Source organism: Sminthopsis crassicaudata, chromosome 4, assembly GCF_048593235.1.
Source record: "Sminthopsis crassicaudata isolate SCR6 chromosome 4, ASM4859323v1, whole genome shotgun sequence".
Classification (NCBI taxonomy): Eukaryota; Metazoa; Chordata; class Mammalia; order Dasyuromorphia; family Dasyuridae; genus Sminthopsis; species Sminthopsis crassicaudata.
The window spans coordinates 161,006,834-161,032,288 of NC_133620.1; the positions used below are offsets into that span (position 1 = coordinate 161,006,834).

Consider the following 25,455-nt stretch of genomic DNA (forward strand, 5'->3'; position numbering starts at 1 on the left):
AACCTTCCCTTTAAAGGTTCCTTTCTGTCTATTCTCTATGTATCTTGAATGTACCTATTTTCACATTATCTCTTCCATTAGAATGTTAGAACCTTGACGGTAGGTGCTTTTTTTTTTTGTGGGGAGGTGGTATTGGGGGTTGCCTTCCATGGATCATCTGTATTTGATTTAAAGTTTGATACGTAATAAGTATTAAGTGCTTGCTGACTGTTTAGCTAACTACAGTACCTTGTAGGCTAAAATTTTGTTGAGTTAATAAAGGGGAAGGGTCAGACTATCCATGACAATGTCTTAGAAGTTTAATGGAGAATGAATGATAATAGATAATAGTAATAGTAGAAATGGATCTAAATTTTAATAAATTTAGTTGCTAATTAAAAATAAATTGGTCAAGCTTTAATAAATTTAGCTAGATGAACAAAAATACTTTATGCTTGAACATTCAATAAATATTTACCTTAAAATAAAATTTCCTGAGTACAAACTCTAACAAACAATACTGTACACAGCTATATATAAAATATTTTTATGTAGAATATATATATATATATATTTTTTTGCTGAGGCAGTTGGGGCTAAGTACTTGCCCAGGGTCACCCAGTTAGGAAGTCTTAAGTGTCTGAGGCCAGATTTGAACTCAGGTTCTCCTGACTTCAAGGCTGGTGCTCTATCCACTGCACCACCTAGCCGCCCCTATATAAAATATTTTTGATCCAGGAGTATGTACATTCTGATCCAAGGATTCATTTGAAGGAATTTTACTACTTTTTGCAGGTGCAGTCATATGTCTTAAAATGACCTGACAAGTGTGCCCAGTGATAGAGATTTTTAACCCATGTAGATAGTAGTAACTGATGTAAATGGTCCTGATTAGCCTTTTGGTGACCTGCCTTGCATGCCAGATTTCATACTCAGAAATACTGAGGAATCTAATGTTTGAGGACCAGCTGGAATTATCCTTCAAAATGTCAGTCAGCATCACAAACTGGTGTTAAGTTCAGAAGATCAGATGAGACCTTTCTCCCTTTCCTTAAATCTCTCCATTTTTTTTCTCTTATATTTTTACATTGGTCAATTCTACTTATCCCTTACCTATCAGAGTACTTTCATTTTTTTCTCAAAGCTTAAAAATTTTATTTTGAAGCATCAAATTCTTAAAATGGATACTATTTTCAAATATTTCTGGAAAATTTTTCCCTTAAATAGCAACCCCTTCCATCCTCTGTTTTCAGCAAATAATAGAACATTTGCTGTAAAAGAAGGGTTTGTAAAAAACAGATTCTGTGCTCCAGCTCCCATACCCACGAGTCTGTTTAAATGACTAATTAGGAAAACTGCTCTTTCATGGATAGATCTGAAAATAAAGGCACAATTCATAACCATTGTTACACAATAATGGAGCAGATATTGATCAGTGGCATAATATTAAGCTTTCTGTACAAGATGAGATTCTTGGGCTAGGGTTAGTAGATATATATATATATATATATTCATTTTCCCTTTCCCTCTTTGTTATTCAGCCACCTGCAGAAAAAAGAAAAAGTTTTTTTTTTTTTGTTTTTTTTTTTAAAGATCTTGTTTCCTGGGTCCCCTCTGCCAATATTCCTAAGTGATTTTTGCATGACTCAAATGGTGGGCTTTTCTCTACTCTCTCTGACTCCACAATGAAAGATTTCCTAATGTTCAGCCCAAGTTTTTTTTTTTTTCCCATTGTAATTTTTAATTGTTCTTGGATTGCCCTTGGATTGGAGTTTATTCTTCCTTCATGTTATTTATATCCCTCACATAAATAGTATATCATTATTAGAGCTTCTTGCTTACTTTAGAGACTTCAAGGATATGCTATTTCCACTAGGTGAGTACTCCCTCGTTTAATGCAGACTGTAAATCCCTCAGTCTCCTTAATAAATGAGTGTTCTTTCATGGGTTGCTCTACCTCTTCCAGACTAGCTTTATGAATAGTTCTAGCCAAAATACCCTTCACCTGATAGCTAGACTTCTGGTAATGAGCCTTTCAGAAGTTAGTGTGATCCTGGGAAGATGGGCGTCAGGTTGCCTGGCTAGTATTTGAAATCATGTTAGCTTGGTAGTTGTTTTTGGAACTTTGTGTGCCTAGTTTATGAGAAGCCAAAGTCACTTGTGCACCAGTATGAGGAACAAGAGTAGGATCAGAATCTTATAATTGTAATTTAATGAAACATACTAATACTTTGCTTAATTTATTTATTAAGTATACTGGTTTACATCCTAAATAATTTGTGCAATAATCCCTTTTGGATTATTTTCAAAATCTCTGGAAGAATATTTCTGGAATTTGTGAATTTTTAAACTTAACTGATCAACCAATCAATAAGCATTTATTAAGAGCCTATTATGTGCTACTTATTGTTCTAAGCATTGGGGATATAAAAAAAGATGGAAATAGTTCTTCTCTCAAGGAGCTCAAATTTAAGGTGAGGAAACAACATATAAATAAGTAGATAGGTATAAAACAGAGATGTGGGGCACAGGTTAGGGCAGCTAGGGGAGTACTGGATTGAGAGCTAGGTCTGTAGTCTGAAAGACTCACCTCCCTGAATTCAAACCTTGCCTCAGATATTTAATAGCTGTGTGACCCTACACAAGTCAGTTCATCCTATTTGCCTCAGTTTCCTCATCTATAAAATGAGCTGGAGAAGGAAATGCCAAACCATTCCAGTATCTTTACCAAGAAAAACCCAAATGGAGTCACAAAGAATTGGATATGATGGAAACAATGATGACATAAGATACACAGAATAAATGAACTGTCACTTAATAGAAAACTCTCTAGTTAATTGGTTGAAATACAGTAAAGCCTCATTTATCCAGATTAAGAACCTGGGAGAATTTGGGAAATATTTTCTGTAGAAGGTAGCTTTTGAACTAATTTGGCATTTGAAAGAAGCCAGGGAAGCCTGATATTAAAGGTGAAAAGGGAGAGCATACTAATCATAAAATCATAAAAGTGCAAAAGCAAGAAGGGAGATAGAGTAAGAGGAGCAGCAAATAAGCCAGTATCATTGGATTATAAAATGTAAAGAGGAGACTATAGTGTAGAAAAACCAGAAAGGTAGAAACGATTCAGGTTTGAAGTCTTAAATGCCAGAGGCAGCTAGGGGATACCAGTGAATAAAGCTTTGGATGTGGAGTTAGGAAAACTTGCATTAAAATTTGATCTCAGATATTTATTAGCTATATGACCCTACACAAGTCACTTAAACAACAGCCTCCCCCCAAAAAAAACCCTACCTCTCTGTGCCTCAGTTTCCTCATTTATAAAATGATAATCAAAGGATCTACCTCCCAGACTGGTTGTGAGGATAAAAGGAGATATTACTTAAAAGCACTTAGCACAGTGCCCTGCACATATTAGATACTTAGTAAAATGATGGAAGTGTGGAATTTAACTTTGATCCAGACTCCTGGAGTCAGCTGAGCAAGAAATGAAATATTAAGAACTATGCTTTAGGAAAATGATTTCTGCAATTGGGGAACGATGGATTGAAGATAGGAGACACATGAGGCAAGAAGATCAATTAGAAGGCTTTTGTAATCATCTAGGTAAGAGTTGATGAGGAGGTGCTATTGAAAGGTGGCAGTGTGAGTAGAGAAAAGAAAAAAATATAATTTATATGTATGTGTGTATATACATGTATACAAGTCAATACATATGTGCCCATGTCTCTCTCCCTCTTTTTCCTCTCTTCTTTTTCCTCCTCCTCTTCCCCTCCTCCTCCTCTTCTTTTTCCTTTCTGTCTATGCCTCTCTCTCCATCTCTCTGATGTCTTTGTCTAGGTTTATGTACATGGCAGTAATCTGCCACAACCAGAAACACAAAATAACTAGCTTTTTTTTCCTTCCATAACATGTCAGCGATAATCAGTGATTATCACGATGTCCTTGGAGTATCACAAAATCTTTTGAAATAATAATAAAAAAAGATTAAAAAGTATTTTCAGTATAGATCAAATGTTATATATTTTGTTGTATGGATACTCTTTGAAAACTACTGATACTTATAAGGCATATATACTTATTTTAAATTAAAATAATACTCAGGTAACTAGCATACTCCCCCCTTTCTAACAGTTTGAATAAGTGATTTTTACTACATTTTAACCAATTCACTAGATGAGTATCTTTAAGGGATTCCATTCCTATCTCCCTCTTCCTTAAAACAAACCTTTTTAGTTTTTGCTTGTGGAGATGGTTTTTAAAGTATATATCTTGACACTGACATATTAGAATAGTTTTAACCTTCATGTGTGCCCTTTATGTCTTAAGGATTAATGCTACAAGTAAGAGGGATATATGTTGTAGGAAAAACAATAAGAGGTTGTCACAGAAACCTCAGCCTCTTGGGATGCCTTGCTGATAAATACGCATGTGTGTATCATCTGAGTTACTGGGAATTGTCATGAGGAATGATTGTATAATAAGCCTACATCACAGAAGCTAGCACTTTAGAGGGGTATGAGCTAAAGAAACTCAATATGATAGAAGGACTTGTACATGGATTGATATGATGCTGTTTTTAGATCCAATCAAGTAGCATTTATTATGCACTATGTTAAGCAATTCTACTCAGTTATGGGGCAACTGGGTGGCACAGTGGGTAGAGTGCTGGGCCTGGAGTCAGGTAAACTTATCTTACTAAGTTCAATTTGGCCTCAGACACTAGCTGTGTAATTTTGGGCAAATCATTTGTCCCTGTTTGCCTCAATTTCTTCATCTGTAAAAATGAGCTGGAGAAGGAAACAAAGCACTCCAATATCTTTGCCAAGAAAACTCTAAATGGGTCACAAAGATTTTAACGTGACTGAAAAATGACTGAACAACAACAACAACAAAATTCATCAAACAAGGTTGAGCTAAGAGGGTCAAGTGGATAGAAGTCATTAATTTAGTTGGTCTTTTTATTTTACTGTGAAAATTTTCATTTTTCTATCAAGGGACAATTTAGTATCTATTAAAAAGAATTTGTTTAATGAACAAGAAATATTCAGCAAGAAAGGATAGGATAAAAATGTTTTTTTCTGCTTTAGTTTTTTTCCTTTCAAAAATGGAAAGCATTACAATTGATGCTACTTTTGCCAAACTTTTATCTCCAGTAATTTCAAAGTTTGGTAGAAGCGGAATCTCTCCTGAGGATGAGCTGGAGGCTTTCATTGTTGTCTTTCCTGAACTGGAGAATATCAAGGAGTCAGATGGACTTTCATCCTGATGATTCTTAGTCTTGTTCTTTTCTCTTTTCTTTTTTGTTTTTGTTTTTGTTGAAGCCCCTTCCTTGTTAAATCTTATTATTCTTCAGGCAATTTTCCACTTTATCTTACCTCCTTTTGAGGGTCAAACCATCTCCTGCAATGCGGGTAACAGCACTCCATGCTCCCTGTAGAAACCTATTTAGAATTTTCCTCCATCCTATACTTTATCTAGTACAGAGAAAAGATTAGGAAATAGAAAAGAAGTTGGTAGTTTTGATTTTGGAAATGGAACCATTACTTTCTAGGCTTTGTGGCTTTGCATAATTATGGGACTTTTGAAGATAAGAAAGAAGTAGGGATTATCATCTGGCATGTATTAATAACCTGTGCTGTTAGTAGAGGCAGCTAGATGGTATAGAAGATAGAGCATTCAGCCTGAAATCAGGAAGACCTGAGTTCAAATATTAACTCAGATTAGCTGCATGACTCTGGATAAGTCCATTTAACTCAGTTTCCCCAATTATAAAAATGAAGATAGTAATAGCACCTACCTCCCAGCATTGTTGTGAGGATTAAATGAGATAGCTGTAAAGTCCTCAACACAGTGCTTGCCATGTGGCACATAATAGATGCTTTATAAATGCTTGCTTCCCCCTTCCCCTAATCACTTTATGTCAGGGGTATTTGTGAACATATCTTCCCAATGGATTACAAACTCCATGAAGGCAGGGCACTCCAAGTTCCTAGAATGGTTCCTTGTATTTCCAAATGTGTGACTCCAAATATTTGATATGATCTTATATATAGGCATATGGCACAGTGGACAGATTATTGGCTTTGTATTCAGGAAGTCCTGAGTTCAGATGTGACCTCAGATAGTTACTATAATTCTGGGGGCAAATCACTTTATCATTCATCTTTCCTTCATCTGTAAATGGGGGTAACAATAACAAGTACATATACAGATGCAATAATAGCTTCAGACAGTGAGCAGAATTAAAAAATAGTTGCATACCTTCACATTTGTAGAAATTTAGCTAGCCCAGTAAAATGTCTAACTATCTTAGTATCTTACTATCACAATGCCACATTTCTGATATATCCATTGGGTGTATTAGTAATTAGAAGTAGGTGGCTTGTTTTTCAAAATGGCACTTTATGGTATTTTTTATGGCAGTGAGGGCTTACTACTTTACATCAAATGTATTTATGGATACATTGTCTTCCCAGTATACTGTAAACTCCATGAAGGGAAGTGGTGTGAGTATAAAATGAACTAATATTCATAGAGTACTTTGCAAACCTCGAAGTGCTACAAGTAATTTAGGAATCAATTTGACACTCAATTTTGATATTTTAACTGAAAATCAAGATAAGTAGGTTTTATTTACTCTTTAATAGTTTGAAGTAAATTATATTTTAATGCAAAATGGTATTCTAAAGGAGAATTAAATATATCAAAATCAGAAAAGGATTTATGAGACTATATTTGGTCTGTTTTATTTTACATTTGAACAATTTTTCATACTTTTCTAAGTTTTTTTTTCCTGTACTTCATCTTAGTTGATGTTTATAAGGAATCTCCTCATCTATGTCACACTGGACAGATTACTTAACCTAACCTCTCTCAGCTTCAATTTCTTCATCTGTAAAATGGGTATTCATAATAGTACCTATCTCACAAGGCTTTTTTGAAAATCAAATAAGATAATATGCTTTAAAAAACAAGGTATTAAGTAAATGTTAACTATTGCTTTATTCTTATGATCTATTTCATATTTAAAGTTTGTGTGTTTGTGTGTATGTATGTGCAGAAGCATGCAAATAGGTATATATGTCATCTCCTCTATGGCACCATAAGCTGCTAGGAAGCAGGAACTGTGTCTTTGTATTTTCAGTACCATGAACAGTGTTTTGTGCAAAAGATAGACCAACTTAGTATCTGTTGAATGAATAACAATGAATTAAAGAATAAGAAATAAAGTATAATTAAATGATGAATGGACAAAAACCCTTGATCTTCCCTTTTTCCTCCTCTACAGTACTGAGTTGAAGGCAAAGGGGACTCCTTATTTTCTTTGTTTAAAGACAAAGCAAGAAAGTATTAAGTTTGTCTCCTTGTTCCACCTTGACTTTGTTTGATGACTCTGAATAAGTCTATTTATCTCTTTCAGCTCCAGGTATCTGTTATGTAAAATGAGGAGCTTTAAGGTCTCTCACAACTTTGACATTCTGTGGTTCTCTGCTCTCCTGGAGATTTTTCATCTCCAGAGCACAGACAGTCAGTGTGAGACATAGCATAAAGTCTGTGTCAAACAATGAACTTGAGAGCTTCCATTCTGGTTTTAATCCTGCCTAGTAAACAACATTCTTTTGCCTATGACTAAAATTTCATTTTCAGCACCCATGGCTCCTTTTATTCAGACAAACACTCTGCTGGTGGATACCCAGTGGGTTATTTTTATAACGACTGCACATGAATACATGCTGGTGGATGAAAACCTACTTGCATGATGGGAAATAATCACCTGTCTCTTGAGGAAAATTTAAGTAACCTGTAACAACAGCAAACCTAACTTCATTTATCACATTAGAGATTCCCTCTCGCTATTCTTTTCTTTGCCATTGCTGAAAACCCTACTTAGAGTTATCAGACACACTTTCCCAGTTTTTTAAATCAAAGAAAAGAAGGTCAGGTCACAAAATGAGCAATTTGTCATTTGGCATCTTCTGCCCAAGAAGTAGGAATATTGCAAAAAAGCAGCTGAAATGTAAAATCCATAGCCTCTTTAGTTATTTCAGAAATTACTCAGACCTTTTTTTAAAATTAAATTATAGAAACATTTATGTGATAATATTGAATAGATACCAAAACAATGTGAAAAATTATATAATTTAAAGAAACTCCAAAAATTACAGTATATGAAAAATTACAGTATGTGAAATATATTGATCAAGATTTTTGCAAGAATAAAACATGAATTCTGTATAGATATATGTACACTTATATGTATAAATGAGTACATATATGCATACATACATATACACCCTTTCCCCCCCCACACACATGAAACTACAGGTGACAAAATGAATAGATCACCAACTGGTTCTGAAGTTAGGAAGACCCGAGTTCAAACCTAGCCTCAGGCATTTATTAGCTATGTGATCCTGGGAAAATCTTAAATTAATCATATTTGCCTTAGTTTCCTCATCTGTAAAATGAGGTGGAGAAGGAAATGGCAAACCACTCTAGTATCTCTGCCAAGAAAACTGTAAATGGAGTCATAAAGAGTTGGATCTAATTGAAAATGACCAAACAACAATGATAATAATAATCATATCATGGGTTATAATTAAAAGCGAATTAGAAAAAAGGGAAGATTTTTGCATGCATTTAAAATGTTTTCAACCTGACCTATTTAAAGAAACTTTTGACTGAAAATATGGGAAATCAATAATGTAATAATGACTCTGATTATCATAATTTCTTAGAGACATTTAACATATTAAAAAATTGCCATAACAAATGTCCAAAAAACCTTCGAAACTACCTTACCACTAGTTACCTGATCTCTCAGCCAAATAAAGAGATGTGTTAGTCAAGAAAGTATAATGCTAGTTTAAAATCTGTATTCTCATTTGTAAAATATTATGTAAGTGGATAATGGAAGATCATCTCAAAACATAACAAGCAGTAGAGGATAAAACAAAATAGAAAGGACTGAACTTATGATTTCATAGGGATAAGGAGTTCCTGGATGAGGAAATCTCTAATAATACATGCTGGCAAAATCTTTGTATCTTATTGTTTTACAGATATACCCACAGTACTAAGAAATTAAATGATTTTTTTAGACTCATACAATTAATATGTGTTTAATATGGGACTTAAAATCTAGTCTTCCTGGCACTGAGAACAGTTCTCCATTCATTAAACCATAAAACTTACTGTGAGACTTAACTAAATCAACTTTACCCCAGAACATTTGTAGTTGAAACTTGAACTAGGACAAGTAGGCAAAAGGGTACAGATTTGTCAGTATTTCTATTGGGATATACACATACCCATACACACACATATGATATTAGAGCCATAACATTTGTATTCTTATACCTCAGTACCCAATATGTGATAAAAGAGTAAGTAGAAATGCCATCAAAGAAAATAAAGTAACTGGAGAAAATACATCTTGAAGGTGAAAAAAATGCAAAGGTACTCAGGGATTTTAAAGACATCTCAAAAATAATAAAATGAAAGATCCATCCCTGTATATTTTACTCAAATAAGTAATTGGATAGACAGTTCATTTAGTTAGTGCACTAGTTTATATATCTTTGATGAGCATATTAGGTAATCAGCTGAGCTCAGATTTGAATAGAAGGAAAAGATCTAAGATACATGTATGAGTATAGAGAGTAGCTTTTAAGGTTTCTTTCTTACTCCAAGACTGTGTGACTCTATGAGAGTAAGGTTATTGAAATTCAAAATCTATTGTAGATATCATAAAAGTACTGGATCCTAATAATTGAAGAAATAGTTCCAAAAGAAGTTAGGAGAGAATTGAAGATATACTCAATCTTACTCCACCATTTTGCCTAAGGAATAATATCAAGAGTGGGAGGTTACAAAATTTTATAGATTTTGTGGAATAGAATGGAAAATGTATTTATTAAATTCTTACTAAGGGCAAAACACTGTGCTAAAAGCTATGGATATAAATAGAAAATCAATATAGTCCTTTTCCTCAAGGAGCTCATGTTCTGATGGGAGAGATAGCACATCAAAAATGATTCATGTTAATATTTATTGCATGGCAGATGGAGACACTAGGAAAGGAACAGAGCAGATGGCAAGTGTTGGAATCCTTGGGGACCTTGTCGGTCCCCAATGAAAGGAATAATGTGTCTCAAGATTAGAGTAAGAATCTGGGATACCTGTAGCAGAGGCAGAGATAAATAAGTTGGCATCCAGCTGATAGTGGGCATCCATCCTTGTGCCTGTTGATAATAGGTCAACATACAATGAGGACTAAAGAAGTGAGACATGTGGCTCTCCTCATTGGCAACAGGTAACGTTAATATGTCTTCTTTCAGGAAGGTGGCTCTAGTCCATCAAAGGACTAGAGTATGAGAGGAGAAGGGGAAATATGTATGTATGTATACATATATATATATATATATATATATACACACACACACTTTAGCATATATGTGGAATCCATGATCTATTTTTTTTTTTGCCTCTATAAGTAAGACATCAGATAAACCCCAGTGGACAGATATAGATGCTCTAACTTCAACAATTTCCAGGAAATGAGACTTCATTTTAATTATTTGTTATATTTAGAAACTTTCATCATTTGATATAATTTCTTTTTTTTCGCTATTACTTTTTTATTAAAGCTTTTTATTTTCAAAACATGTATGGATAATTTTTCAATATCAACTATGGCAAGCAATTCAATATATGTTAAACATGATTAAAATATATGTTACATGCCACATATGCATACATATTTATATAATTGTCTTGCTGCACAAGAAAAATCTGGTCAAAAAGGAAAAAAAAATGAGAAAGAAAATAAAATACAAGGAAACAACAAAAAGAGTAAAAATGCTATGTTGTGATTCACACTCAGTTCCCACAGTTCTCTCTCTGGGTGTAAATGGTTCTCTCAATCACAAGATCATTGGAACTGGACTGAATCATCTCATTGTAGAAAAGAGCCACATCCATCAGAATTATTGATCTAATTTCTTACTGATTTAAGCGTGTGTGTGTGTGTGTGTGTGTGTGTGTGTGTGTGTGTGTGTGTGTGGCAACTGTGATTAAGTGACGTGGTCAGCTAGTAAATGTTAAGTGTCCTAGGTCAGATTTCAACTCTTGTCCTCTTAGTTTTAGAGTTGGTGCTGTATCCACTGTGCAATCTAGCTGTCCTTACACTATTTTCTTTGATAGGACTTAGTTTTCTGGCTATGTTATAACTCTAACATGAAAATCTAATTGTATTATCTACTCCAGGATATATAAAAAGATAGTACTGAAATTAGAGAAGAGATATTCTCTCTCTTATCCAAAAGCATAGCACTGAGACTATTGAAGCAGTATAGGGGGGTGGAAAACCCTGGCAATACCATTCTTACATAATATGGTGATCCAATCAACAGAAAGATTGCAGTCAACAGAAAGATATAGATCTACTTTAGAGTTAGAGATGGAAATGACTTGGACTTAGCTGTTCTTTGGAAAGTAGAAATTATTAATACTTAATTTCAAAGGATTAATGACTTTAATCCTGTGTATATTCTTTCTACTAGTTGTAACAATCTTTATATACCTTAACTGTCTCATGAAGTGATATGGTTAAAAAATTCAAGTGTTCAACCATGTAATGACGGATATCTCTTCTGAACTTTGGTTCTTAGACAAGAGATACATAAACTAACGGTATTTCAAATTCAAAGCCTTTTGGCTTAGTAGAACCTATTTACTTGAAGGGATCTTTAAGAGATCAAGGAAATATAGAATCTTCATATTTGGAGAAGCTTTAGAGTCAATCTAGTTCAATTTGTGCTTGAAAAAGAATCCCATCTAATGGAAAGTGGTTATCCATCCTCAACTTGAAAGGTCTTCAGTGAAGGCATCCCATTTTTAAGTAGCATAGTGTAGCAAAGTACAAGACTTGGTGTCAGAATTAAATGGATTTGAATCCTACCTGAAACACTTACTAGCTGTGTAACTTTAAACAAATTATGTAACTTCTCTCAGTTTCAATTTCCTCATCTGTAAAGTAGAGATAATAGCTCCTACCTTATTGGATTGTACGAATCAAATGAGATAATGTACAAAAATATTCTGTAAATCTCCAAGCACTATATAAATATTAGTTATTGTCGTTACCTTTGGATCGCTCATATTTTTAGGAAATTTGGACAACATTGCCTACCTTCTGTGTTCTAGCATTTCTGTTGTTCTCCTGATCTTTCAAAAGTCATTGTCAGTGGATCAACAATTGTATATGAAAAGTCCTTTCAACAGGAAGAGTTCACCATGACCTGATGACTTAATCTGATCAAAGGTGGAGAGATGCTCTTATTTTCCTTAATTCTTGGGTAGGTCAATTATCTATTAGTCATCTCTTCCCCCAATCTTTTTCAGTCCAAAGATCATTTTCTTTATAAAGAATACAAAAGCAAAATGCAGAGTGGCTCTACCTACTCTTTATTTTCACTTAATTATAGTCCCATTCACCCTAGGCTGTTGTCTCATCCCTTGGTTTTCCTCTTCTTTCCCCCCAAAAGCTAAGAACTACCTTTTTAGTTGTCTTTAGCTTTATCAATCTTAACTTGCTCTGAGTTGTGGCTGTTCTGAACTATATTTTCAGGACCAAGTCATATTTTTTGTACTTATTTTCTATTACATGTCCTGCTTTCATCTTCTGTATCTGTCTTTTAAAAATCTCAGTTGGAGAGATCAGATGTATCCCATATCATTTTCTGATCCATATCATTTAGACACCTCTCTCTTTTCCTCTTCAGGGGAATTAGTTCTCTCTGTGACTTGAAACATCATGTTTGAAAGCTTCCTATTCTTTCTGTACTGATGTCCACTATAGATGTTTATTTCATTTTTTAGTTACTTATTCTTTCTCTGAACCCTTTAGAATGTTCTCTGCTCTAACTAGGGTGTATGTCAAACTCTATAAATCTTTCTTCTGCTCTATAACATATATTAGAATGTAATGAACATTTCTTCTCAAGGTTCCCTTTGTTTCCACTCTAGTATCCAAATCCTTTTGGTGAACATTCATTTTTTAGATGAGTAAAGTGATCAGGGGATTTGTCCAAGGTCCACAAAAGAAGCAAGTAGCAAATTTGGAAATTTGAACTCATATCCCCTAACTCTCTATCCAAGGATTTCCCCTTAAACCACAGTGATCTGTGAAGGTCTGAATTCTGTAGTCTGGGACCTTTTTAAAATAACATGATTAGAGGTTAGAGTAGGATTTCATTGATCAGAGAAATACTTTGTGAAGCTTTTCACTTGATCCTCACAATAACACTATGAAGTAGCTAATATATATATATATCTATATATATGTGTATATATATATAGATATATATATATATATATATATAGATAGATATTATTTTTCCTATTTTCTAGTTGAACAAATAGCTTCACAAAAGATAATTATTGTCACATAGTTAGGAGTTACAGTGTCAAAAGGAGAGCTTTTGACTGCAAATTTTCTTACTTTTTCCATGGGGATCCAAGTTCTTAGAAACATTAGTGAAAACCATGATGCCATAAAAAACAGAGGTCATAGCCTTGCATGCCCTTCTCTCCAAATCATGACTGTATGACATTCAATCACAAACCTAGCATTCTGCTGGCAGGCTACCAGCTAATTGGATGTCCAAAAGATTCTGAGTTATGGAGGTCCATATTTGAAAATGAGCTTTTTTGTTGTAAAGATTTAAAAGTGGCAGTTAGGTGTGCAGTAGATAAGAGTTCTGGACTTGTAATTATAAAGACCTAGGTTCAAATTCAACTTCAGATGCTTATTAGTCATGTAAGCCTGGCAAATCACTTAAGTTCTGTATGTCCTAGTTCTCTCATCTATAAAATGTAGTTCATAACAGTACCTATCTCTCAGAGTTGTGAGAATTAAATGAGATAATATTTGTAAAGCCCTTAGTATAGGGCTTGGCACATAATGGGTGCTTAATAAATGCTTGTTTAAAAAACAGCACTTTGCCTTAGAGATTTTGTTGCTGTTAAATCACCCCTCCCCTGGGGTTTTCTCAGTTGTCTGTGTCAATTTATTTTGATGTCACTCCCGCCATTGCCCAAGGAATTCTTAAGTAATAAATTGCCAAAGGTGCCCCAAAGTAATTTGCCTTGCTAGTTGGAAGGATAATTTTGCTTTCAGTTGGCAGTGTGAATAGTAATAAGAAAGGGAAGACTTTCTTTTAATTTATAAGCAAGATTGCTGATCATTATATATGGTTTTTTAAAAAAAATTTTCTAGGCTGTCTGAAACTAGGATGACAAAATAAGGAAATACTCTCTATCTTTCTTCAAAACAATGAATTCAGTTAAGACATTTGCCATAATAGTCACCATAGGAGGATGAATTCTATTTTCTCTGTTATTTCCTCCTTTAGTGAGGCAGTCTGGGTTAAGTGACTTGCCCAGGGTCACATAGTAAGTATCAAATATTTGAAGCTGATTTTGAACTCAGATCCTCTCAACTCCAGAGCTAGTGCTCTATCCACTAGACTACCTCGCTGCTGCAATCTTATTTTATTTCACAAACATAAATTGTTCCAGCTAGGTAGTTTCAATAAAAAGAGTGCTGTTTTCCAATTTAATTCTCCAACTCTTCTCAAAACCCAATAAATGCTCTATCCCAGGATGATTCTGACTAGGTCTAGGTTATACCCATAAAATGTTTCACTTCAGAAAGACCCTCATATTATACTGTGTGTAGGTGGTAAGCAAGCTCACTGTATTCTTTTGGCAGAGTGTTTTGTTTTGTTTTGTTTTTAAACCATTTTATGTAACAGAATGAGCAGTACATCATGGAATCTGACAATTCTGGTGTCTTTTTTTTTTTTTTTTTTTTTTTGCCAAAGAGAATAAGGAGCTGGTGAATCTTGGAACTATATCAACTTCACCTGTAAGAGTCAAGAAAACTCTTGATTCAATCTAGTGCTTTATATTATTTTGAGGTTTCTGTTGCTGCATGAAACACAATGTTGTTCACTGGAAAACTCTTCGACCAAAGACTTAGATAAGTCAATGTCACAAACACCATAAAAACTCCTTAAATATATGTTTTGGGCTAGTTTTAAAGACTATGCTGATAGTACTTTTGAACACAGGGAGAAAATCTGACTGTATGTCCCGTAGACATTTTAAAATTCAACTTGAACAAAATTGAACTAATTTTCTTTTTGATGAGGCAGTTGGGGTTAGGTGACTTGTCCAGGGTTACACAGCTAGGAAGTGTTAAGTGTCTGAAGTCAGATTTGAACTCAGGCCCTCCTGACTTCAAGGCTGGGGCTCTATCCACTGCACCACCTCGCTGTCCCTGAACTCATTTTCTTTCCCCTCAAATGCTCCCCTCAAAAGTTCTTTCTAATTTCCTAATTATTTGTCAAGGATATTTCCAACCTCTCAGTCACATGGGCTCACATCCTAAATGCTATCTTTGACTTCTTACCATCACTGTTTCTTGTCCCCACATCCAGTGTATTGACAAAGCCTATCAATCAACTTTACCTTTCTAACATCTGCTTTACATATCCCTTTCTCTTTTCTGCACCCTGGTTCAGGCCTTCATCACTTCATGACCGGATAATTGCAATTTCCTATTGGATGGTCTTGTCTCATCTCTCTTGATTCCCGCCCATCTTCCACTTAGCTTCCAAAGTTATTTCTTCCCAAAGCACAGGGTCTGACCATATTGTATCTTTTTTTTTCCTCAGTAAAATCCAGCAGTTTCCTATCACCTACAGGATCAAATATAAAATCTTCTATTTGGCATTCAAAGCCAAATAACTTTCTTCCTTTACACATTTCATACCTTCCTTTCAGCTTTCCATCTCATAACTCTCCATGTACTTTGGATTCCAACGTTATGGCTCTCTTGCTGTTTCTAGAATAGAATGACTCTATTTACATTGGTTGTCTCTCGTGAAATCTCCCTTCTCATCTTGTCTTCCTCTAGGTTCCAGCTAAATTCTTACCAATTTATCCTTTGTTTAGTTTCTTCATATTTAGCTATTTGCATATTGTCTCCATTATTAGACTATGAATTTCTCAAGGATATGGGCTGTATTTTGCCTTTCTTTGTATCCTCAGCACTTAGTATAATGGCTCGCACATAGTCATGCTTAATGAATGTTAATTGACTAAGGTTGGTTATTTTAATTTTTTTTTTTTTTTTGGTCTTTAACCATGCATGTAATTTTATGGACATAGGATGTCCCCTTTGAGAAATTTCCAATAAAAGTCTACATCTTTTCTTCAATTTATAGACTTAAAAAAGTTGACTACAGGAAGGATAGGCTAAATTATTTCTTTAGGGTTATATATACATCAGGGCGGCCAGAGGTAGGATTTAAATCCTTTCTGAATCTTAAAAAAAAATTTTGATAGGGGAGGCAAATGAGGGTTAAATGACTTGCCCAAGATTCACATAACTAGTAAACGTGTTAGGTCAAGTTTGAATTGAGGTCCTCCTGATTCCAGGGTCAGTATCAGTGCTCTATCCATTGGGCTGCCTCATTTCTCCACTGCTTATTTTGGTCTTCCTGAATCTGAGGGCAGCTCTCTCCTACTCCAAGTTAGTTGTCAAATTGAAGTTTATAAGTGTGAATATAGAATTTTTTTCTTTTGAATATATTTTTATTTACTTATGTATAAAGCAATTCATCTCTGACATATTAGTGTATGACTCATATAACTTCTTGGTTATCTTAACCTTAATCTTGGGTTAAGTTAGGTTATCTAGGTTAAGCACTACTAAACTTAACCTAATACTTATGGAGGCAAATATACCTTGTACAATTGAAGACTTGAAGAGTAGAGTGACAGAAATCAAATGAACAAATTGATGCAAAGTATCCAGACCAGAGAGAGGTGTGAAGTCTCTGGTTCTCAGTGACTAATAATGTTTAGGCCTTTAATGCCTAATTAGGGGTGCTTTAATTCTCTCCAACCCTATGGCTCCTACTCTGTATGCTTTGTGCATCACCTCTCTTTCTAGGGAACATAGACATTTCTCTGATTTGTTCATAAATGGTTGCCATGTAGTCATTATTTTCTTACTGTTGCCAACTATATTAAGTCAGGAAACAGAGAATCAAAAATCAAAAAGAGCCTTCTGTTTAAGTTCACCTGCTTTTCAGACAATTTTATTTACCTTTTGTAGTTTCCTCAATGAATGCACTGCTTCAGCAATACTACAACAAAGTCTTTTTCCTGCTCTCCTCCCAACACATTTTTGTCCTTTAAAAATATTTTCTGCATTTCGTTTAAAAATAAAATCTGCAACACATTAGATTTTAGAATTCAGTTTGTCAAAATAGAGCACAACTTCTCTATATCTTAGAAGAGGGTTTGATTTTCTGTAGCCAAAATGATTTCAAAAACAATGATCAAACTTTTTTTTTTTTTTTTTTTTTTTTTTTTTTTTTTTTTTTTTTTTTTTTTTCTGAGGCAATTGGGGTTAAGTGACTAGTGACTTGCCCAGGGTCACACAGCTAGGAAGTATTAAATGTCTCAGACCAGATTTGAACTCAGTTCCTCCTGATTTTAGGGCTAGTGCTCGCTCTACTGGGCCACCAATGCTCAAACTTTTGATATTATCTTTCTATCCTTAGCATGTTCCTGCCTTCAAGGTGTTTATATTCTTTTGGGCCATTTGAAGCTAAAGTGCAATTATATGAATCTAGAACTGGTTGAATGATCAGTCACAAAGATTAGTGTTAAATTTGTTGTTATCACCCTGGAAGAAGATGTCTAATAGAACACCATGGGATTATATCAGATAAAATATTAGCATATTTATAAGGCCTATGCTGAAATATTTTCATGTTTAATCTTGTCTTCATAATCTTCAGGAACCTAAAATTATGTCCCTGACAGGATGAGATACTGAAGTGAGACTTGAGTTAAGGTGTCCACAAATAATGAAGAGTAAATACAATGAATCCACCATAATTCATCATTCTGACTACATCTCGACCTATCTTTGGAAAATGGTTTAGCATTTTATAAAAATAATCCATTGCTTTTTTGTCTCCTATTCCTATGACTTACTCTTTAACATTCATTCCACCATGCTTACTTTGATGTATCAAAGCTTTAATCAATTGATAACTTCATTAGTGAGGTTGCATGAGGCTAAATTTGGAGTTAGAAAACAAAATTTCAATTCTGTCTCTGTCATTTACTGCTTACTATGTCTTGGAAAAGACACTTCACTTTACTGGGGCTTAGTTTACTCATTTAAAAATTAGAATATTGCATTAGAGGATGCATTTTCAATTTTAAATAGGTGGTCCTCAGTGGATACTGCTTCTTGGGGGAATATATATTTCAATCCATCCATGCCTACTTATCCTTGTGATTCTTGGTCATACCAAGTACTTAATGCTTAAGTGAATTTGAAATCTCATCAGTTTATGAGTTCTAATGATGCAGCTAGTAACCCATGCATGATTATCTAACCTTTATAACTGTTGCTCAAATCCTGTTCATAAATTTGTTTTAGGGAGTCTTCCCAACATGTTTAAAGGTCTTCCTTGCTTTTTCCTGGCAACAAAAGATACTAGTAGAACATTTAGACTATTTTTTATCCATTACCACATGACTTATCTTCTTTTCCTATCACACATTTTTTTTCTGATGACATTTTTTCTATTGTTCACTTAACTCATTATCCATTTGTATTATTTGACATACTGATGTAACCTCTGTAGGATGTCCAAAGTGAAGGTTTACCCCCATAATTCTTCCAAAGTAGGTCTTCTTATTTCCAGCATTTATCAAATATAGATAATTAATGTTAGTTGACTAGTCTTATGCCAAATTTAATCATTTCTTTCCCAATAACCTGTATTGCCTCTGTCCTATCTCCTCATTATTCACATAGCCACTTTTCTTGTTCAATCCCTTGTTACTTTTCACTTAGACTATTGCAACAGCCTCCTAATTGTCTCCCTGACTCAAGTTTCTGTTTTCTTCAATCCATTTTCCACATATCTGCCAAAATGATAACCTCTAGGATCAGAAAAATCCCTTTGTTTGGATTTTAAAGCCTTTTGCAAGTAGAGCTCAATATATTTTTACAATCTTATATGTTGCTTTCCTTAGAGCATTATAGAATCTGGTCAAACTGGCTTTTTTTTTTTTTTTTTTTTTTTTTTTTTTTTTTTTTTGCTATTCATCATATGTGCTTATTTCCTATCTCTGAGAATTTGTATTAGCTATCTTTCATGTCTATAAAACATTCCCTCCTCATAGGCACTGCTTATTTTTTTAAAATAAGTTTTCTTTAAAAAAATCTCCTTATGTGTCATTTTCTGTATGAAGTTTTCCCTATTCACCCAGCTGCTAGAGCCTCTTCCTCATGCACTTTGCATTTATTTTACATATGTTTATTTATGGACATATGGTCTTGCTCAATAGAATGTAAACCCTGTGAGAGCAGTGAATATTTCATTTTTGTAATATTTGTATCCTTAGTTTCCTATATGATATCTGGCACATAGTAGATACTTAATACTTTTTAATTGCTTTATTGATTTATTCTAAGATTACTAGCCATATAGCATTACTGGAAGAATGTTAATAGATTTTTGTTGGAGATACCATTTTGGGTTCTTTGGAAATACTTCATAATTTCTCAAAAGTTTTCTTCTTTCCTCTTATTCAGTTCTGGACCTGGCTTGTTCACATGGAGCATCTGCCCATGAAGAATGCCCATTGTTCAAATTAAGCTAGGTAGCTTGAAGGGATAATAGTATACTTGGTTTGTCTGTCAGTACATATATCAAGAAGTGATGCCATAAAATGTCCCTGAAACATAGCTATTTGCACGTGTGTGGGTGGGTACACACGCAGACACACACACAATTTGTCAAAATTTTCAAAGAGTGAGTGGGAAGCTAAACTGATCCCTTAAATGAATGAATAGCCTGGTATTAGTTATCTCTCTAGCACATAATGGAATTTACATTGTAAATAGTCTATTTTTTCATGTAATGCATCAGCTAGTCTTCCTACTAATAAAGTGGAAGGTGTCATAAAGACAGATCTAAGTGATAAAAAGAGGGAAAACTTCAGGAAATTACTTTGGAATCACAGAAGTATGACATTTTAGATCTGAAAAAGATTTTAGAGATAATCCTATCTAATCCCATTGGTTAATAACTAGAAATGGAAGGTTTTTGAGCTCCATGCCACTTAGGCTTTTTGGATACATAATTGGTTAACAATTGTCAATATGAAAAAAGCATTTTTTAAAGTGAACTTCATACTTAAAATTAGTCAACATGACATTGTAGCCCAAAAAGCTAAGAAGGTTTAGGTTGTATTAGTAAGAACTCAAGGATCCAGAACAAGGGATGAGATAATCTTGTTGACCTCATCAAGGAATATCTGTATTATTAGTCGATTTGGGATGGCAACATTTTCAGAAGCATTTTTAAGAAATGGAGCACTTTCAGTTATTAACATTTTTAAAGCACTTACTATGTACAAACATTAGGTTGGTGCTGGAGAGCATATGAAGTTTTTTTAGACACAATCTCTCTTCAATTTACAGTTTGGTGGAAGAGAAAAACAGACAATTATAAAAATAGTATATGAAAAATGCATTAGAAGGTAATGAGACAAAGTGACATATGAGAGGAAATATCATTACCAATGAGAGGATCAAGAAAAGAAGTGTGACTGGGTTGGTAAAAGGTTTGGAACACATGTCTTGCAGGGGGACTGAGGATAGGTAGATTTCAGAAGAAAAATGAGGATTATTTTGCTTAGCTTCTAAGGGCAGAACTGAGGAGCAATAAACAGAAATTGTGAAGAGGCAGATTTTGATCAGGTATGAATGTTTTTTAACTGAAATGGACTATTTCAGGAATCATTGAGTTCCTTATTACAGGAGGTCTTGAAAGTAGAGGTTGGGTGACCATTTGTCAGAGATATTGCAGAGTGTATGTATTTTCACTCAAACTGGATGTCAACTGGATGATCTTTGAAGTTCTTTCCATCCCTGAGATTCTATGACTTTAAGCATTTACTTATTGGGCAGTGTCCTAGGTACTATGAAGAGGTTCATAACCATAGAAATGGAAGATAAAGATTCCTTGATCTACAGAACCTGACACTCTAGTTGGAATTGCATAAATAATACTTCTTTTTTAAATTAATTTTATAATTATAACATTTTTTGACAGTACATATGCATAGATAATTTTTTACAACATTATCCCTTTACTCCCTTCTGTTCTGAATTTTTCCCCTCCTTCCCTCCACGCCCTCCCCTAGATGGCAGGCATTCCCATACATATTAAATATGTTATAGTATATCCTAGGTACAATATATATGTACAGAATCGAATTTTGTTGTTGTTATTGTTGTTGCAAAGGAAGAATTGGATTCTGAAGATAAAAATAATCTGGGGAGAAAAACAAAAAATGCTAACAGTTTACACTCATTTCCCAGTGTTCCTTCTCTGGGTGTAGCTGATTCTCTCCATCATTGATCAATTGGAATTGGATTAGCTCTTCTCTATGTTGAAGATATCCACTTCCATCAGAATACATGCTTATATAAGTATTGTTGTTGAAGTGTATAATGATCTCCTAGTACAGACAATACTTCTTTAAAAAGTTGTACAGAATATACTCCTTAAAAGACTTAAGACCTTTCTAATTTGTAAATGAGTTAAATTAAAACAGCACTAAATCAACAGTTAAATAACTGCAGTGAAAAAGGGATCAGAGTGTGGAAAGTTAGGAATGACTTTCTGGAAGAATTTATTTCTAAACTTGTATTTGGAGGAGGTGGGGACATAAGCTATGGGAGAAGAGTGGAAAGGGCAACCTAGGTGGAGGAAATGCCTATACAAAGGACCAAAGGATCTGATGATGTACTTTACTACATGCCTCCGTATTAGGAAGGAAGGAAATAGGCATTTATTAAGCATCTGCTATGTGTAAGTCTTGTGCTAAACTAATAAAATATCATGTCATTCAATCCTCACAATAATCCTGAGAGGTAGATGCTATTATTACCCTTATTTTATTGATAAGAAATGTGAGGCAGACAGAGGTTAGGTTATTTGCTCAGAGGCACACAAGTAGTTAGTGTTTGAGTTTGGATTTGAACTCAGGTTTTTCTGATTCCAGAACTAGTCCTCTGTCCATTGTTGCCATATGCTTGGGAATGAGACAGCATGGTTTTGCTCTCATGGATTTTATAATGTCATAGAGAAAAAAGATTCAAATATATGTAGACATATATGCTGTCCTTGGGCAACATAGAGGCACACATCTTCCATATAGAGGTAGTTATTTGTACTGGCAGCCATAGTGAATTGGATCACAAGGACTTAGATTATAGGTATAACATATACTTTCCATTACTTGTGGCATACTCAACAAATCATTCAAATTTAGCATGAAGAGAGGAACTGAAGAATCTCAAAATAGGTTAAGTATGCCCACTGACTAATTAGATCACTGTTCATTTGCTCCTTTATCTGATTGTTATCACGTGCATTGTGTCAAAGCTTGCCTTCCAGAAAGTTATCATACATATATACAAATATACATATATTAAAGTACATATATAATATTAAATATACATTACTATATGGATATATTTTATATAAGATTATCCATACTTTATCACCATATTTCTTTTGACAAAATGGCTTAAATATCAGTGACTGATTTTTAAAATTTCAAAATGTGGAAAGTAACTTCAGAGATCTTTGTGACTACATATAGGATTTATATAATTCTTTTAGTTATTACATTGTCATATATTCTGTTATCATGTTAATTTTGAAAAACAAGAAGATAATTTACATGTAATGATTTGTGACGTGTTTGTCAGTTTATTTTCCCACTCGTTTTTTACTCCTTAAAATGACTTTGGAATAAACCAATTCCACCCATTTTTTAGGCCAGAGGAATTTAATTGTTTTCATGTTATGGATCTTTTGGCAACCTGGTGGAACTTATATATATGCACATACAACACATACATGTGTATATATGTGCATATATTAATCTGTATTTAAAATTCTTAACTGAAAGAAATGCCAAATTTTAATTAGAGGCTAGTAAACATAAAGATGTAATTTCTTTTCCCCCATCCAAGTTCATCAATCTTCTGAAATCTATTCATGGATTCCAGGTGCCTTAGACTGTTCCAGTGATATAAGACTTTTGAGATCAATTTTTTTTCACCTGAAGATGAACAGCTTAGAAATAGTGGACCTGTAACCTGATTTATGTTCCAAAAAACTATTTTCTATCATTATATACTACACAGTCCATATGAATCACATTTGCTGAGAGGTTATTTTCTGCTCTCTGGCTCACATTCCTCTGATTATCATCCCTTACTATCTTTTCCTTCATTTCAGTCTCTGATGGTAAGATGGATCTTCTTGACTATATCAACTTTCTATACATATCCTTGATCCCATTAACACCCCTTCTGCCCCATCATCTTTTTCAGCAGAGTAGCTCTTACCAGCTCTCCTACTCTAATTTTCATTCTCTCCCTATCTATAGGTTCCTTTGCTTCCTGGAAGCATACTCAATTTCTTTTATCTTTGAAAAAAAAATCCCTTACTAGATACTACCATACCTCTTAGCCATCATCCTATATCTTCCTTTTCTCCTTGGAAAAAAAAAAAGAAAACACAATAACAACCCATCCATATTAGTTCCTCCTATTTCCTTTCTTCATACTTGGTTTTAAACTTTTATAATCTGGCCTCCAAGCCCATTATTCAACTGAAGCTGTCTTCTTCAAAGTTAACAAAGTTAATTATCAAATTTAATGGCCTGCTCTAGCTGCTCATTTTTCTGTGTCTTTATTTGGTATTTCACACTGTTAGCCACCATATTCTCTTTTTTCCAGTTTTCCATGATTGTGCTTTCTCTTGGTTCTTCTGTCAGCATGATTAGCTCCTTTTTAGTGTCTGTCTGTCTGTCTCTCTCTCTCTCTCTCTCTCTCTCTCTCTTTGGATTTTCATCTACATTGCACCCATTAACTATGGGTGTTCTTCAAGGCTCTCTCTTGGGCCTTCTTTTTCTTTTCTATACTCTCTTCCTTGGTCCTGTGCTTGGCTCTTGCAGATTCTATGATCATATCTATGGAAATTATTCCCAGGTTTATATATGCAGCCTTGATTTCTCTACTAAACTTTTATCTGCTATCACATTGATGGTTAAACATTTAGAACTGGGTGTTCCATGGGCATCTCAAATTTAATAGGTCCAAATAGAATTTATTGTGTTCCTGCCAATCCTTTTCCTCTTCCCAACTTTCCTATTACTGTCAAGGGCACTGTCATTCTTCCATTGTCATATCATCCTGGACTTTCCTTCACTTATTTTATCTATTTAATCACTTGCCAAATCTCATAATTTTCCTCCTGTAATATCTTTCACATATATTGCTTTTTCCATACTCATATAAACCCACCAAAAGCTCTTGTCATCTTAAGACTACCACTGGTCTCCCTGACTCAAATATCTTTTTATTCCAATCCATTCTTCAATTCAGTTGCCAAAATATTTTTTACTAAAATATAGGTCTGACCTTGTCATTCCTCTGCTTAATAATTCCAATGACTATTAACAATAGGATGAAACACAAAATCTTTGACATTTAAAAATCTTCATCAACCCAGCCCAGCCCATCTTCATAATCCTCTTGTATTAATTTCTCTTCCACATATGGGAGGCAGCTAGGCCACAAAGTGCTGGGTTGGAGTCAAGAAGATCCAAGTTCTAATTCAGTCTGACACTTTAGTAACTATATAATCCAGGATAAGTCACAATCTTAGTTTTCTCAATTGTAAATTAGTATCATAAAACATCTACCTCATAAAGTTATTGTGAGGATCACATGAGATAGTATTAGTAAAATGCTTAGAACAGTGCCTACATATTATACACGCTTCTTTCCTTCTCCATTCCTTCGAATAGTATGATGTAGTCATATGTTCCAATTGCTAGTCCTAAACATGACACTGTACCCCATTGCCGTAACATTGTAGCAGCTGTTTCCCCATTCCTGGAATGCTTCTAGCTTCCTTTTAAGACTCAACTCAAGTAACAATTCATGGAAAATTTTCCTGTTTCAACTAGCTTCCTCAGAGGTTACTTTGAATTCACTTTGTATTTGTCTTGCATATTCTGTTTTTCATATGTCATCTCTCTCATTAGAATGTAGGATCCTTGAGGAAAAATATTGTTTTTGCTTTTTCTTTGTATCAGTTAAAGGAAAACTTGAATTGTATCTATTTTTCTCCTCAAGCTTAAAATTAAAGTTAGTTGTTTGAAGAAGCTATTTAAGTGTAGAACTATGATTAGTGACCTAATAGAACCAGCAAATGATGCAATAATGAATTAAAAGCAGAAAATCAAATTTCTTAATCAAAAGCAGAGGAGGAGGGAGAA

General features: G+C 34.2%; 1 protein-coding gene across 2 annotated transcripts in view; it reads right to left on the reverse strand.

Moving 5' to 3' along the window:
- Nucleotides 1–25,455, reverse strand: part of PDE7B (phosphodiesterase 7B) — a 427,322-nt gene that overhangs the window by 66,205 nt on the left and 335,662 nt on the right. The gene's annotated exons all lie outside the window — the stretch shown is intronic.